At 40.7% G+C, this 15,452-nt stretch overlaps 1 non-coding gene across 1 annotated transcript; it reads right to left on the minus strand.

The window, feature by feature from the left end:
- Window positions 1-13,039: 13,039 nt before the first annotated feature.
- Window positions 13,040-13,111, minus strand: TRNAS-GGA (transfer RNA serine (anticodon GGA)). Its single transcript has one exon. It is a non-coding gene; the product is annotated as a tRNA-Ser (tRNA).
- Window positions 13,112-15,452: the final 2,341 nt, after the last annotated feature.

A 15,452-nucleotide genomic window follows, 5' to 3' on the forward strand; every position in this document is an offset into this window, starting at 1 on the left:
ACTCATAAAATTGGCTCGTGAAAATATCTATCTGAAGACCTGTGCTGCCAGTTTTCGCCACTGCCCCTTCCCAGCAGCATGTGACTTAAATATTACAGAGGTAGATGGCAAGTGCCGATTTGTGGTTGACAGCAGTAGTAGTAAATCTTACATAGCACTTTATATGCCAAAGCACTGTTCTAAATTTCTTGTATATATCAACTCATTTAATCCTCATAACAGTCCTAGGAGATGGATACTATTATCATCAGCTTGTTGCCCTTTTATGACTGAGAAAACAGAGACAGACTAAGGTTATACAGCCAGTAAACCACAGAACTGAGATTCAAACCAGGTCAGCTAGCTGTAATCTTTTATTGTTTATTAAACATTCAAAATAGACACTGCCAGACAATCTTCAAAACCCACATATCACTTGGTACTTTTTAAACAGAGCGATGGCCCTGTTACCACTGTTTCTTTCAGCTGTTTGCAGTGCCATGATTTTGGTGGATTTTTAAAAAATTGGTTATCCTCAACAAAATTCACGGCACAAATTCACTGAGTGCTTATATATTTGTGTGCATGCATAGTGCCTCAGTTGCTCAGTAGTGTCCAACTCTTTGCGACTAGCCCACCAGGTGCCTTTGTCCATGAGATTATCTTGGCAGGAATACTAGAGTAAGTTGCCATTTCCTCCTCCAGGGGATCTTCCCCACTCAGGGATGGAACCCATGTCTCCTGTATTGGCAGGCAGATCCTTTACCACTGAACCACCTGTTAAGCCTTTGTTTATGTATTTATTTGTGGTTTTAAAGGGCTTCCCAGGTAGCTCAACTGGTAAAGAATCCTTGGCTGGTAAAGAATGTTTAGCTGGTAAAGAATCTGCCTGCAATGCAGGAGACCTGTGTTCTATTCTTCAGTCGGGAATTTCTCCTGGAAAAGGGATAGGCTACCCACTCTAGTATTCTTGGGCTTCCCTGGTGGCTCAGATGATAAAGGATCAGCCTGCCATGCAGGAGACCTGGCTTCAGTCCCTGGATTGGGAAGATCCCTTGGAGGAGGGCATGGCAACCCACTCCAGAATTCTTGCCTGGAGAATCCCCATGGACAGAGGAGCCTGGCAGGCTACAGTCTGTGGGGTCACAGAGAGTTGGACACAACTGAGTGACTAACCACAGCAGAGTGGTTTTAAAAAAATATAAAACATAAAATTTACCTTCTTAACCATCTTTAAATGTACAGTTCAGTAGTGCTAAGTATATTCACATTGTTGTGCAACAGAGAGACCTCCATAACCTTTTCATTCTGCAAAAACCAACATCCCATTTCTTCCTCCTCTCAGCCTCTGATAACCACCATTGCATTTTTTGTTTCTATGAATGTGACTACTTTAAATACCTCATATAAGTGAAATCATACAGTATTTGTCTTTTTGTGACCAACTTATTTCACTTAGCATAATGTCCTCAAGTTTCAACCGTGTTATAGCATTTGACAGAATTTCCTTCCTTTTTAAGACTGAATAAAATTCTATTTTATATGAAAAATATATACGTATTATTGTTTATCCATATAACTGTCCATGGGCATTTGGGTTGCTTCCACATCTTGGCTATTGTGAATAACACTGCTGTTGGAGTGTTCATATATTAAAAACTGAAAATATAAGAATGAAACATGGTAACTCAGAAAATAGCTCACAGTAAGGGTGAAGAAAATGAAGCTCTTCAGGTTTGTATAATTGATGATAACACTTTACATGGAATTTTAAAATTTAGGACTTTAAGCTGTTTTCATATATCAAAATCACCTTTTATAATGTCCATGAGTTTAGAGTTCTGGCAATAGGCATCATAACACTTGTACATGTGTTACTGAACTGAACTTGGGGCTACTCACCTACCACACAGTAGGGGCAATTTATAACACTGAGTTATGGTAAAGGAAAGTACAGCGTTTACTGCAGAAGCCACCCAAAGAAAACAGGAACCTCATGCTCAAAGCCTAGAGAAGGAAATGGCAACCCACTCCAGTATTCTTGCTGGAAAATCCCATGGACAGAGAAGCCTGGCAGGCTACAGTCCATGGGGTCACCAAGAGTCGGACACCACTTAGGGACTAAACCACCACCACCGTCCTCAAAGAACCTGAACTTCATGGTTTTCAGGGGAAGATTATTAAAGGCAACATTTAGGGTGAGAGCTGCAGGGTACATGACTTTCTTCTGATTGGTTGGTGGTAACAGATGGTTTCAGGAATCTGGATCATCAGCTTTCTGGTTCCACCAGTCTGGGGTCTACTTCTTGTGCTCAAAAGGTAATCACAATCCTCTGCCTTGGTAGGGGTCTTAGGTCCTGCAGAACAACTGAAAATATGTGTCAGATTGTTACCTAAGACAGCTTTATCGCTAAACATTGTTTATTGACTGATTTTCCTTTGTTTCCTTCACTTCCTTGATTAGTAACTGCTCCAGTCTGCTCTTTGGAATTCAGGGAAGGTCTAGGAGGACAAAGCCTTTTTGTTTTTTTTCTACAAAAAAGAACTGGGGACATGAAGGGACTTTGTACTATACTTGGGAGGGCCCCCAGGATGCTGCTCAGTTTCAATCCCCCCTTTTTCTTTAATACTCCTCAATCTTGAGGGGGATCAGGAGTGGGACAAGAAAGGGAATCAAGTTGTGGGTAGAGAGGTTAATCATAAATTTGACAGGGGAACCTGGTTTTAAGGGATCTCAGTTTCACATATATTATGGGCTTAATTTGTAACCAAGAGCTTGCTGTTTTTGAATTCCTACATTTTCCTAGTAACAAGCTCTACATCCAGAGCTTGAATCTGAAACAGGACTGAAAAGGGCAGGGCACAACCTTTAGAAGAATGACATAGCCATTTAGTTTAGTTTAGTTCAGTTGCTCAGTCGTGTCCGACTCTTTGCGACCCCATGAATCGCAGCACCCCAGGCCTCCCTGTCCATCACCAACTCCCAGAATTCACTCAAACCCACGTCCATCGAGTCAGTGATGCCATCCAGCCATCTCATCCTCTGTCATCCCCTTTTCCTCCTGCCCCCAATCCCTCCCAGCATCAGAGTCTTTTCCAATGAGTCAACTCTTCGCACGAGGTAGCCAAAGTACTGGAGTTTCAGCTTTAGCATCATTCCTTCCAAAGAAATCTCAGGGCTGATCTCCTTCAGAATGGACTGGTTGGATCTCCCTCCAGTCCAAGGGACTCTCAAGAGTCTTCTCCAACACCATAGTTCAAAAGCATCAATTCTTCGGCGCTCAGCTTTCTTCACAGTCCAACTCTCGCATCCATACATGACCACTGGAAAAACAACAGCCTTGACTAGACGGACCTTTGTTGGCAAAGTAATGTCTCTGCTTTTCAATATGCTATCTAGGTTGGTCATAACTTTTCTTCCAAGGAGTAAGGATCTTTTAATTTCATGGCTGCAGTCACCATCTTCAGTGATTTTGGAGCCCAGAAAGATAAAGTCTGACACTGTAGGACATGACAAAACCTAGTTAAAACCAACTAGGTCCAAGATGGCAGATTTGACTTCCAATGGAGCTTGAGCCTCATTATATGCTCATTGTGATACATTTAGTTCAGTTCAGTCGCTCAGTCGTGTCCAACTCTTTGCAACCCCATGGACTGTAGCACGCCAGGCTTTCCTATCCATCACCAACTCCCGGAGCTTACTCAAAATCGTATCCATCCAGTTAGTGACCCAACCATCTCATTCTGTCGTCCCCTTCTCCTCCTGCCCTCAATCTTTCCTAGCACTAGAATCTTTTCCAATGAGTCAGTTCTTTGCATCAGGTGCCCAAAGTATTGGAGTTTCAGCTTCAGCATCAGTGCTTCCAATGAATATTCAGGGATGATTTCCTTTAGGATTGACTGGCTGGGTCTCCTTGTAGTCCAAGAGACTCTCAAGAGTCTTCTCCAACACCACAGTTCAAAAGCATCAGTTCTTCTACCTTGCTGGCATGTGAAATGAGCGTAATTGTGCAGTAGTTTGAACATTCTTTGGCATTGCCCTTCTTTGGGATTGGAATGAAAGCTGACCTTTTCCAGTCCTGTGGCCTTTGCTGAAGTTTCCAAATTTGCTGGCATATTGAGTGCAGCATTTTCATAGCATCATCTTTCTGGATTTGAAATAGCTCAGCTGGAATTTCATCACTTCCACTGCCTAGCAAATTGTGGGTACCCAACTAATAAAGATTCTGCCTGCAATGTAGGGGACCTGGGTTCAAATCCTGGGTTGGAAAAATCCCCTGGAGAAGTGAATGGCAACCCACGCCAGTATTCTTGCCGGGATAATTCCATGGACAGAGGAGCCTGACTGGTTACAATCCTTAGGGTCATGAAGAGTCAGACATGACTGAGTGACTAGCACTTTCACTATATTCTCTGTCCTAATTTTTAAGACCATGTACATTAGAACATGACAACAAGTAGGAAAATTTTAACAGAGAAGAACAGGTATGTTAATTTCTAAAATATATGCAGCACATTATAATAAATAAAATAAAAATTACCAAGACCTGAGTGAGAAAGGTGCAGACAAAATTCACAAAATAGGCAGTTGTTGTTGTTTACTTGCTAAGTCATGTCCCACTCTTTTGCAACCCCATAGATTGTAGCCTGCCAGGCTCATCTGTCCATGGGCTTTTCCAGGCAAGAATACTGGAGGGGGTAGCCATTTCCTTCTCCAGGGGATCTTCCTGATCCAGGGATCAAACCAGCATCTCCTGCGTTGACACTTTATTGCATCCACTCAGTGGATTCTTTACCACTGAGCTACTTGGGAAGCCCAAAATAGGCAGTACTGCTGCTGCTGCTAAGTCGCTTCAGTCGTGTCCGACTCTGTGTGACCCCATAGACAGAAGCCCACCAGGCTCCTCTGTCCCTGGGATTCTCCAGGCAAGAACACTGGAGTGGGTTGCCATTTCCTTCTCCAATGCATGAAAGTGAAAAGTGAAAGGGAAGTCGCTCAGTCGTGTCTGACTCCTAGAGACCCCATGGACTGCAGCCTACCAGTCTCCTCCATTCCTTCTTCTCTAGTCAGTTCTTTAAAACAGTGGTTCTCAAACCTAGCTACACACTCAAATTACTTAGTACACTCAGGTCCCATTACACATCAATTAAATAAATTCCATAAAATGAGAGAAGAAAAAATTTAAGTATGGCAATACTGGATAAATAGGTAGAAGGTAATAAGCAGAGAAAAAATGTTTCTGACAGGAGTGCAAAATGATACAACTACTTTAAAAACACTGGCAGTTTCTTGTAAAGTTAAATATACACATAGCATGCTCTGCTATGCTTAGTCACTCAGTCAGGTCCAACTCTTTGCGACCCCATGGACTGCAGCCTGCCAGGCTCCACTATCCATGGGGATTCTCCAGGCAAGAATACTGGAGTGAGTTGCCATGCCCTCCTCCAGGGGATCTTCCCAACCCAGGAATCGAACCCAGTTCTCCTGCATTGTAGGTGTATTCTTTATGATCTGAGGCACCAGGGAAGCCCATACACATAGCATACAACTCAGCAATCCTATCCTAGGTAATTGCCCAGAAGAAATGAAAACTTTATTTACATAAGAACCTGTATGCAAGGGTTTATAGTGACTTTTATCATCAAAATCTGAAAATAATCCAAATGTTCTTGAACTAGTGAATGGATAAACACATGCTGGTACATTCACACAATGAAATGTTACTCAGGAAAAAAAAAAAAGCGGGGCTGGGGGGAGGTACACAGGAAGGAACTATCAATACAGGCAACAACATGGATGAATCCCAAGGCATTATGTGGACTGAAAGAAGTCAGAGTTAAAGGCTACATATTGTATGATTCCATTTAATTGACATTTTGGAAAAGTGAAACTATAGGGATTAAAAACATATCAGGGGATCTTCCCTGGTGGCTCTGTGGTAAAGAATCCTCCTGCCGATTTAGGAGATGTGAGTTCCATCCCTGATCAGGAAGATCCCACATGTCTCAGAGCAGCTAAGCACAACTTTTGAGCCTGTGCTCTAGGGACCAGGAGCCACAACTACTGAAGCCCATGTGCTCTACAGTCCATGCTCTGCAACAAGAGAAACCATCGCAATGAGAAGCCTGCCCACCGCAACTAGAGAGTAGCCCCCACTTGCTACTAGAGAAAAGCCTGCACAGCAATGAAGACCCAGTGAAGCCCAAAATAAATATATACATTTAAAGATATTTATTTATTTATGGCTATGCTGAGTCTTCATTGCTGTGCGGACTTACTCTAGGGGATACTCTCTAGCTGTGGTGCACTGGCTTTTCATTGCGGTGACTTCTCTTGTTGTGGAGCACCGGCTCTAGGCATGTGAGCATCACTAGGTGAGGCACGTGGGCTGTCTAGCACATGATCAACAGGCCAGGCTCATGGCTTAGTTGCTCCACTGCATGTGGGATCGTCCGGGATCAGGGATCAAACTCGTGTCCCCTGCGTTGGCAAGCAGATTCTTTACCACTGAGCCACAGGGAAGCCCCAAAATAAATAAATAAAATTATTAAAAACAAACAAACAAACACATCAAGGTTTTTCAGGGACTGGGGGCTGGGTGGGGAGGCTGATTTCAAATGAGCCCAGAGAAGTTTTCAGAGTGATAAAACTATTCCATCTTGATGGTGGTTGTGGTTATTATAACTATTTGTGGAAAATGGCTCGTATTTGTCAAGACTCATAGAACTGTCCACTAAAATTTTACTCCTCCCTGCCCCCGCCAAAAAAAGCAATTAAAAATTCTGAGGAAGATCCTGAAGATTCCAGTTAGAAAAGTTAAGAAATCTGCAACCACCCAAAGTTTTAGGAAGAGACCACTAGATGGCGGTATAAATTTTCTTAATAGAACCCAGGAAAAATTTGAAGCTCAAAGACCAAAGGCCTGGGGGTGGAGCAGTTCTTTGAAAAGTTTCCTGAAAATCCATAGCTATAACTCCTGCTGTCAAGACTGCAGTGGTTTCTGTGTTTTTCCTAAGGTCGGTCTTCCCAGTCTTCCACAGCTCTTAGTTTGTTTTTGTTTTCTGAAACAGATCAAATAGCAGAACCCTTGTGGCAGAAAGTGAAGAAGAACCAAAAAGCCTCTTGATGAAAGTGAAAGAGGAGAGTGAAAAAGTTGGCTTAAAGCTCAACATTCAGAAAACTAAGATCATGGCATCTGGTCCCATCACTTCATGGGAAATAGATGGGGAAACAGTGTCAGACTTTATTTTTTGGGGCTCCAAAATCACTGCAGATGGTGACTGCAGCCATGAAATTAAAAGATCCTTACTCCTTGGAAGAAAAGTATGACCAATATAGATAGCATATTGAAAAGCAGAGACATTACTTTGCCAACAAAGGTCTGTCTAGTCAAGGCTATGGTTTTTCCAGTGGTCATGTATGGATGTGAGAGTTGGACTGTGAAGAAGGCTGAGTGCCGAAGAATTGATGCTTTTGAACTGTGGTGTTGGAGAAGACTCTTGAGAGTCCCTTGGACTGCAAGCAGATCCAACCAGTCCATTCTGAAGGAGATCAGCCCTGGGATTTCTTTGGAAGGAATGATGCTAAAGCTGAAACTCCAGTACTTTGGCCACCTCATGTGAAGAGTTGACTCATTGGAAAAGACTCTGATGCTGGGAGGGACTGGGGGCAGGAGAAGGGGACAACAGAGGATGAGATGGCTGGATGGCATCCCTGACTCGATGGACGTGAGTCTGAGTGAACTCTGGGAGTTGGTGATGGACAGGGAGGCCTGGCATGCTTCAATTCATGGGGTCGCAAAGAGTCGGACAGTGCTGAGCGATTGAACTGAACTGAACTGAACTGTTGTTGCTCAGTCGTTCAGTCGTGTCCGACCCTTTGAGACCCCATGGACCACAGCACGCCAGGCTTCCCTGTCCTTCACTAATTCCCAGAGTTTGCTCAAACTCATGTCGATTAAGTTGGTGATGCTATCCAACCATTTCATCCTCTGTTGCCCCCTTCTCCTCCTGCCTTCAATCTTTCCCAGCACGAGAATCTTTTCCAATGAGTTGGCTCTTTGCATGTGGTGACTAAAGTATTGGAGATTCAGCAACAGTCCTTTGAATGAATATTCAGGGTTGATTTCCTTTAGGACTGACTGGTTTGAATCTCCTGGCAGTCCAAGGGATTCTTAAGAGTCTTCTCCAGCACCATCCATAGTTCAAAAGCATCAGTTCTTCAGTGCTCAGCCTTCTTTATGATCAACTCTCACATCTGTAAATGACTACTGGAAAAACCATAGCTCTGATTAGGTAGACCTTTGTTGGCAAAGTGATTTTCAATACGCCGTCTAGGTCCATCAACTTTTTTTCCAAGCAGCGTCTTTGGACAGCACGGCTGTCCTCACTGTCCATAGTGATTTTGGAGCAGAACATTAGTTAACCAATTTTTTGTTTGTTTTTCTTACTTTTCATTACCTAGAATCTTGAACATGTATGAAATAAACAGAATGGTATAATGAATTTCAGTATTACCAAACATCAGTAGTTATTGGTAATCTACTATTCTTAATTTATCAAACCTTCATCCTTCCCAATCCCCATGCAAATAGCTTTCTATAGTCATTTTCCTAATAAGTTTACATCATTTTGAAATGCAGTTTTTAAAAAATAGGCTTATTTTTTCACAGCTGAATTGAGCAGAACACAAATACATTTCCTACATGCCCCTTGCCCCACACATGCATAGTCTCCCCCATAATCAGCATTGCCCACAGACTGGTACATTCGTGACACATCAGTATCACCCACAGTTCATAGTTCATGTTGGTGTCACACATTCTATGGGTTTGGACAAAAACAGTGACATATAACTATCATACAGTATCGTAAGAGTAGTTTCACTCTACTAAGCGTCACTGTGCTCCCCTTACTCATTCCTCCCTCTCCCTAATCCCTGGCAAAATGCACAGATTTTGATTATGTAATTCCCATTTGTTTTGGATAGACCTAGTTTGGAAGTTTCTAGTAACATAAAGCAAAAAGAAAAGGGAACATTGCGGGAGAATGAAATGGAGCAGGACCTTATGGTCCTTGCCACCCCCACCCCCACGCATGTCCTCCACTTGCCTTTTGTCTGTGGAAAAACTTTAGCCAAAGAATAAATTTAATCAGAGAAGTGAGAAAATGCAAAAGCAAAGAAAAGCAGTCAGAAAGGACAATGCGATAATAGTTTGGTCAATAAGCAAGATCAAGGACCTTTAGTTCTTTCTCAAGGGCTATAGATAATATTCTGAGCCATATCCCATGAGCCATCTTATGGATACTGAAACCTCCACCAAGTGAGATGTTAACTACATGACCAGACTGTAGCCATGATATAAGCTGCCACAATTCCAAGAATCGACCTCAAAGAAATGGAAACAAACTGACCCTGTAGCTGAAGATTAACTCTACTTAAAATAATCAAGATGACTCTGGTCAGACTAAGGTGACTGTCTGAGCTGACTGCTATTTCTGCCTGTAGCCCACTCCGTCTATAAAAGCTCGTCTCCTAATTGTTGAGGATAGGCAGAGTCGGCCTTTGGACAGACATGTGTCTCTTCCCCGACCACTACCCTGGTTGTCTGAAAGAAAGCAAATTTTTCTTTTCACCAATCTGGCTTCTTTACTGGCTTTCGAGCAGCGAGCACCCAGACCCTACTTTCAGTAACAAGAAGGCTAAAGAGAGAAATCCAGTAAACAACTGGATTTCCAGGAAGAGTTAATGAAGAGGAAAGAAAGAAAGGAAAAATCAAATGTATTATAAAAGAAAATTTCCCTAAATTCATGAAAAATTCTAAACTTTGTTCAAAAAGACCTAATAAATGTTGAATAAGATTAACAGAAAAACATACATGGTGAAAATTCTGAACTCCAAAAACAAAGGAAAACTCCACAAGCTTCCAAATGGAAAAACAGGATACTGGCAAAGGAATAAAAATTGATAGTGTCAACTAAAAAAGTAAAGAAAGCACAGTGTGACAGCTGTGAGTTCAGTTCTGTTTGGGAACTTATTGAAGACTATAGCCCAAGAGACAGTCTCTCAGAGAGTTCTGATGAACCACTAGGAAGAGGTAAGGGAGAGATCAGTGTATACGTGATTTTGGCAAAGTATATGCAATTGAGTAAACATCCAAGTAGAAGGTTGCTGCTAGTCAGGAGGAGCTGATGTCGCCCTTAATGATTTTAGAGCTTTTCTAGACATGAGAACATGCAAGAAATTTGAGTCATAAAATCTTCTCCTGAAAATAGCTTACTATGAGAAGGTCTGTTCTGCCAGTTTTCCCGAGCAGAGAGTGCCTCATTCTTGATCTTCACCCTGAACTCCTTTCAGGGTATGTCAAAGGTCAGCAACTTCAGTGGCTAGGGACTTCATTCTTGTACAACTAGATGGTGAGCGACATTTTTTTTGTTGGTAAAAGTAAATAACAGGGAACTTCCCTGGTGGTCCAGTGGCTAAGACTCCTTACTCACAATGCAGGGGGCCTGAGTTCAATCCCTGGTCAGGGAACTAGATCCCACATGCTACAATTAAATAAATAAATAATTTTTAAAAGTAAATATCAATAATATAATAAGTAACTTTTTTGATGTAATTAATACCTTGTTTTTGAGAACTTCAGCCCTAAGTCATAGGAAAAAAGAAATAAAATTTTTAAAAAATTGATATAAAAATATGTATTTTCGTTGTTCTTTGCTTTTGGCTTCCTTGACCATGGACTGAACCCTGACCTCTGGGGGGTTCGATTCACTAGACTGCCAGGGAGTTCCCAAGGTGAACATATGCTTTTATCATTAATAGAAAACAATTAAAAATAGCATCACATTTTGGTGCTCTCATATTGGTGTACACTGACAAGTCTGAAATACAAAGGTTGATGAGGGGCAAGCAGATACAATTAATCACAGCTAAACATTATACATTAGTATAAAACTTTTTGGAGGACCATTTGGCAATATTATACTTTACATTTTAAATATATATTTCAACCCAGAAATTTAACTTTAAAATATATGTGTGTGTTTTATATTTATACTATTGATAATATTGATATATATTTTACATTTTACATGTGTATTTGGGGGAGTTTTGAGAAAACAAATCATCAAACCAGAAAGAAGCTAAATGGTCATCAGTGTTATAAGTATGAGCCTGGTTGGTAAATTTTAGCAAATCCACACGACTCTGACAGGCCTAGTGTAGACCCTGTGTTCACGCTTAAGATTATTCAAGTGTAAGTAACAGAGGATGGAGTCAGGCAACTGAAGGCAATAAAGAATTATGGCTACCTCCAGGAGGGTTTTGGAGAAGGCAATGGCACCCCACTCCAGTACTCCAGTACTCTTGCCTGGAAAATCCCATGGATGGAGGAGCCTGGTAGGCTGCAGTCCATGGGGTTGCTAGGAGTCGGACACGACTTAGCGACTTCTCTTTCACTTTTCACTTTCATGCATTGGAGAAGTAAATGGCAACCCACTCCAGTGTTCTTGCCTGGAGAATCCCAGGGATGGGGAGCCTGGTGGGCTGCCATCTCTGGGGTCGCATGGAGTCGGATACACTGAAGCGACTTAGCAGCAGCCAGGAGGGTTTTACATTGGCAGTTTCACTAGCTTTGTCAAAACGCACCAATCAAGGAAGGCCAGTTTCCCAAAGAAAAGGGAGTTTTACTCCCTTTTACTCCCTTTACTCACTTAACAGAAGTGAGTAAGGGGCCCTCAGTATGTAAAAAGAGCAGCTGCTCTCGACAGTATTGGCTGAAAGTCCCCCGCAGTAGCCGCCTTATTTTCATAGTAGTGGTGACAATTGTTCCACATTTGCTGAGCCTGTCGGGGGAGTGCTCCCAGATGTGTAGGAAAATGTCTGTCTGTCAGACAGGAAGACTACCACAAGGCCTTATGATGAGTAAACAGTAAATTTGGGCGTGACTTAACTGTGGACATCCCTGGTGGCGCAGACATTAAAGAATCCACCTGCAATGCAGGAGATGCAGGTTACAGCCCATGAGGTCACAAAGAGTCAAAACGACTGAGCAACTAACACCTTCACTTTTTTCACTTTAGTGGGGAAGACTTGCCTCTGTTCCATGTGATGGCTGCAAGGGCAGCTCAACCTGGGGCTGGAAGATTCCATTTTAAGATGGCTCACACACACAGCTGTCAAGCTGATGCTGTTGAGTGGGAGCTCAGCCAAAGCTGAGAGCCATGAGCCTTAGTTCCCTTCCAGGTGCATGGAATTCAATTCTAAGAGTGATTATCTCAAAAGACAGAAAGCAAAAACTACCAGTTCCTTAAGACTTGAGCCTGGAAATTATCCCAGCATCACTTAATCTGTATTCTATTGTTCATAGAGCCTAGATTCAAGGAAAGGGACATAGATTCTACTTCTCAAAGGGAGAAGTGATAAAGAATTTGGAAGCTAAGTTTTAAAACTGCCATATCAAGTTGAGGGAAGACATTAGGGTTGGAAGCTCTAAAAAGCCTTAAGAGTTTAGATACTTAATGTGAAATATACATAATGTATGACCAGCTGGCTTACTATACATAATATCTGGCATTATATTACACGTTACTTACACCAAGATTGCACCATATCTTATATTAGAATTTCCTGACCCATCCTTCACCCTCAACATGCTTTTGGTCAGAATTCAGCTTCTAAATGAAAAGGAATTGACCAAGATGGCTTTGGACTCTTTGATTCAGTATCATCATTTGAATGTCAGATCTGGATAGCCATGCTATAACGTTTAAACCTCTGGCAGATTGTGGAAAATGGAATAATGAGGACAATCATAAATATATGAGACGTTTAGAAACTATTTTGTATTTTTTAGCTAGCCTGTACATAATCAGGGGACTAAGTATCAAAGACCAGTTTGATCAACTTCAGGTAACCAAGTGAAAGTGAAAGTGAAGTCACTCAGTCATGTCCAATTCTTTGGGACCCCATGGACTGTAGCCTACCAGGCTCCTCCCTCCATGGGATTCTCCAGGCAAGAGTACTGGAGTGGGTTGCCATTTCCTCCTTCAGGGGATCTTCCCAACCCAGGGATCGAACCTGGGTCTCCCGCATTCCAGGCAGATGCTTTAACCTCTGAGCCACCAGGGAAGCCTAACCAAGTGGCCTTTAAAATAAAAGAGTAATCATTTCATCTTTTCTTTTTGATGGGTTCAAGATGTATTAGCTATTATATGGCTCTATTGGTTGGCCTGAAAATAGTCAAAAGCAATTGTATTATTTTGGATTATTTTAGACAACAAATTAATATTAGTTGTTGAACTTCTTGGTTTGTGCTTGTGCGTGAGTGTTGAGTCATAGCCAGTATGACCACATGTTTTAGATTAGAAACTTATAGTCAGAGTAGACACCTATGTCTGGATTCCTCCTGACAGGTTTACTGGACTTTAAAAAACAATATATTACTAAAAGACTTGTTTTGACTACTTAGAAATGCAGGATGACTTGTCCACACAGGTCACAGTTGATATAATAAGTACACAAAAGCTATCTGTACACACAAGAATAGTTCTGAGGGCTTACATTAACAAGACACAAATTTTTTGTTTATAATAATCCACTAGTACCAATTGCTATTGAATTTCTTGGCCTAACAGACTTCAGTATATTTTGTTATGGCATCTGAATATCTAAAAAAATAATTGGCCTATAGCATATTTCAGTAGTCTATGTTCTTTTTTACCCTTGACGTTCCTAGAGTTTCTTTGAGGCTCTAGGAAACATCAGTAACAATATTGGTATCAGAGGTACTGAATACAGTATCAGAGTAGGTGTAGGTATTACAGAGTTGGTATGCTGAGGTTAGTTATATTAACAACAATAATAATATAAATAGTTATAAATTAATATATAAATATTTAATATATGTAAATATAGTTAATATTAACTCTGCAACCTATAGGATTTATGGGTTAGATGACAAATACAATAGCAAATTATAATTCAAATGATTTATAATATATCAAAGTCCTTCTATTGGTACCTACACTTGAATTAAGCCAAAATTGCACCTTTCCTTCATGAGAATGTCGCAACTTTTAAAACCCTTAAAAACCTACAGATAAATTATTACATGTAATTTTTTTTTTAATAATACAAGAAAACTTCACTGAACTGGAAGATTTTTATCTTCAGATTGAAATGATTCACTGATTCCCAGTGTGACAGATTAAACTATGTTTACAAATCCTTTGACATGCTTCCCTTCAAAAACACTTTACTGCCTGAGCCCCAGGGAAGTCTCTCTTCAAGAGGTGGAGCTTTATTCTCCTTCTCTTGAGTGTTGGCTGGACTTTATGACTTGCTTCTGATGAATGGAATATAGTAGAGATTTTTAAAAAAGTGACAGTATGTGACATTTGTGACTGAGTCATAAAAGCATTGTAACTTCTTCCTTCCTCTTTCTCTTAGACCACCTTTTCTGCAGGAGACCAACCACCATGTTGGAAAACTATCTAACCAGTTTTACAGGGAGCTTCACATGGCAAGGAACTGGGGCCTCCTTCCAACAGCCATATGAGTGTGCCATCTTGGAAATGGATTCTCCAGCCCGTCAAGCATTCAGATGATTGACAGCCCAGCTGACATCTCACTGCAACCTTGTGAGAGATACCACGCCAGAAACACCCAGCTAAACCATTTCTGAACTCCTAGCCAACAACTGTGAGATAAAATGTTTACTCTTTTAAAGTGCTGAGTTTTGAGGTAATATGTTACTCAGCAATAGATAATGAATATAACCAGAAAGGATTATGATTTATTTTATAAAAGGCACATCTAGAAATTAAGAAAAAAACAAGTATCAGACAGAAAGAACAACCTATTTACAAAAGAAATAAAATCAGGTGAATATTTCTTCCTTATCAGTAATAGTAGAAGTTGGAAGTCAACAACTACATTTTTTGAACATGCAAGGATTCAGTTTACCTATACATCCAGTTTTTTAAAAATAATGAAAGAAATTCTCTAACCATATAAAAATTGAATAGAATTTAATCATGATTATACCAAGAACTTATGGGCAAGATAAAAAGCACACACACACACAGATAGCTATTCTGCAACATGTAAATCTAAATGGATGCTGACAATATGAATGGGAATTTGTAATATGTTATAAAATTAGTCTTGAAATGGAAATAATTTCCACTTCCATACTTACTAGCTTAGTATTAAACTTTCTATTACATAATTCACTATTCAGCAAGTATTTACTTTTAACTTAATATGCCTAAGTACTTAAAAAAAATTCTCAGCAAGTACATAGACCTTTGATGCTTACAAATGGAATTTCACCTAACAACTACCATCTCTGCCAAAACTTTCCCGAAACATTACAGAATGTTAGTCTTCAGAAATGCATTATTTGTATAGCTTGGTTTCATGTGTAAACTATAGGTTACATTTAATAAATGTGTAACTTTTTAATTCA

This window comes from Bos mutus, chromosome 1 (assembly GCF_027580195.1).
Source record: "Bos mutus isolate GX-2022 chromosome 1, NWIPB_WYAK_1.1, whole genome shotgun sequence".
NCBI lineage: Eukaryota > Metazoa > Chordata > Mammalia > Artiodactyla > Bovidae > Bos > Bos mutus.